The sequence below is a fragment of the Hibiscus syriacus genome, unplaced genomic scaffold (assembly GCF_006381635.1).
Source record: "Hibiscus syriacus cultivar Baekdansim isolate YM2019G1 unplaced genomic scaffold, ASM638163v2 tig00111837_pilon, whole genome shotgun sequence".
NCBI lineage: Eukaryota > Viridiplantae > Streptophyta > Magnoliopsida > Malvales > Malvaceae > Hibiscus > Hibiscus syriacus.
Genome location: NW_024063194.1, coordinates 11,927,564 through 11,930,277, shown reverse-complemented (window position 1 = coordinate 11,930,277; position 2,714 = coordinate 11,927,564). Strand labels below are relative to the sequence as shown.

General features: G+C 37.2%; 1 pseudogene; it reads right to left on the bottom strand.

The window, feature by feature from the left end:
• Positions 1–2,285, bottom strand: LOC120171835 (annotated as a pseudogene).
• Between the last annotated feature and the right edge of the window lie 429 nt (positions 2,286–2,714).

The window sequence follows — 2,714 nt, the reverse complement described above, 5'->3', positions numbered from 1 at the left end:
CTAGAAAACGCTTAAGACACCTATTATAAACACAGGTCGTTCAGGTGAACCCAGTGCTTTCTTTTTTCGAAGCTTCTCGTATTTGCCTGCGAGTGTCCAATTACCCAAGGCTATAAAACAGAATGAAAAAACAAAACGAATCATACATCACTGTGTGAGCGAGCTCTTGCTTGAAGATTTGGTCTTCTTCACCCCATAGCAGATGTATTCTCTACGATATGGAAAATGGTTAAGCAATTTCAGTTGCAAAAAGCTACCGTGTGTAAGAAAGATGCTAATGGAAACAACCTGTGGAAAAGATGGGGATTGTGGCATCCTTTTACTGATGACAGCCCTCCAGCAGTTCAGCTCTCTTCCTGTTGGTAACATCACCTGTAATTTCCATCCAGGGCCATTGATAATCAATTTCATAAAGTTTCTAATATAATAATGACGATAGAAAATTTTGAGTTGTATTCCTTTCTATTATTGGAACTTGTTTCTTTTTAATGCAAGGATCCATTAATTTGCTAGGGCCGTCTGTAGCTTTAACTAAAGGGTGGGTGGCGTCTCTGTCCAACCATCACAGTTGTCGCTGAATCGGTTCACTTGGTATAGTAATTAGGTACAGTTAGTTGAACTAATTATAAGCCGAAAAAATAATGAAAAACTGTATATGTATATTTTATATGTATTAAATTAGCTTACTCTTTTTTCATATGTAATGGGGTAAAGGAGAGGTAGGATAGTAGACTGCCCCTAATACCAGATTGAGAGCAGCTTTCGTGGGAGACCTCCAAATTATGAATTGCATACCATAAAACTCGATCCCGCAACCTTAAGGTTAAGAACCTTGTACTCTACAAACTGAGCTGGACGAGCAATTCATTTTATATGATTAAAAAAATCATTTAAATTAAATCAATTAGTATCATAAGTCGTAACATTATAAATATTTATAATTAAATTTAAATAAAAATTTGAACAATCGCTCTCAAATTTATAAACTCGACTTAATATTCAATAAAATTTGAGTTATAAAATAGAACCGTCAACTTAACTAACTCAAAATTTTTAACTTGACCCGATTCAAGTAGACCGAAAACTCACCCTTTATAGACACACTCAACCTACTCTAGTTTAATTGTTTTATGTAATATTTTTTCAAAGATGACAATCATTGGATTTAACATACTAATACTAATACGTGATTCAAACAGGACTTAAGCAAGAAAGAAGAACAGAAAAACTCAAATTTGGTCCATCTAAAGTCTAAACAGTATCCTGGTTTTTACCAGCTTTTGTTCTTCTGTATTAATAAAAAAATACATGCAGATATATCATACTCCATTAAGCTGTCGGCCACCATGGTAAATTTTTATCTAGCAAGCTGTACTTTGATTATTTTAGCCATTCGTATATTAATCCAAAACCATGAAATTAACGTGAATCGCCAGACATGCATGCAAAATGTTCATTCGAATAATACTAGAGAGTTCATTAAGCAGAAACAAGGAAAGAAAACCATTAAAGTTGACGATGATAAGATTAAGATATGTAAACAAACCTCAAGGTAGTCTTTGTGGAGCCGATCTGGGAACCAAAGCTTCTTATGAGCAGCGACCGAGAGAAGAGCTTTTAGACCCTTAACAGAATTTGGCAACAACAATTCAGCAGAGGAAGAGAACCAGCCTGTTTAAAGACTCCACACTTATGGAGTCGGTCATGGCCAGGATCGAGCCAGAAACCACCATGGCCTCGACCATATGAGGGTACAGTTCAGCCATCTTAAATGCCACCATCCCACCATAGCTAAACCCCACCACGATACACTGTTCCACGCCAAGTTTGCTCAAGCCCTTAACCAAGTACTCGCTTGGAAAGTTGGTGACCGGTCGGGTTTGTCCGTAATGGAGTCACCGAAGAAGAGAAGATCGGGTACAAACCGAGTACTTCTTCGTCAAAGCACCGACTTGGAATTGCCATGTGACTATACCTTCTGCAGCAAAACCATGCACTAAGACCACCACTGGTTTCGTCGGTTTCTCCAAAGGGTCACCTTTTTTCACCTCTTTAGGTTCTTGATTGTTTCACAAGGAACCCAAAAGTTCATCACCGTGCCTGCTCGAGCTCCACCGTGTAAGGCTGAACCCCAGAAATCTTCATTAGCCCTGCAACAATGGCTTTTGTGCTGCTACGAGGTTCACCATTTCTCTTAATTTTTCTTCTTTTTGTTTTTTCGCCCCTCCCCTTGATTTAAAGCACTGAAGTCTGGGATTTAAGTTTACGAGGAAGACAGGTTTGGTATTTTGTTGTTATCGATTCCTTAAAAAGAGGTTCGAAATTTCAACGCTCGCCATCTCTCCCATAAATAACTAGCTTAAGTACTATTTGAATTATTATTAGGCAAACCAAAACCGATTATCAAAAGGACCCACATTCGAAAACCTTATTAATATAAGAATCCAAATCATAGATTCTATAATTTCTTACACGAATCACTTATTGTGCAAACGGTACAATTTTTTTAAGCGTTTAAATTGCAAGGTTGTTTGATTTTTGATCACCTGTACTACCTACTCTCAACTGCATGTTCGCCGGGCTGTTGACATCATTCCTTCAATTTTTTTTCAAGAATTTTAGAAAATTGGACAATCTAATCATCACGTTTGCATCTTGTTATTCAAAAACTTTTCCTCGTATGTTTTCAGGTTTAACCAAATCCTGCATGTATT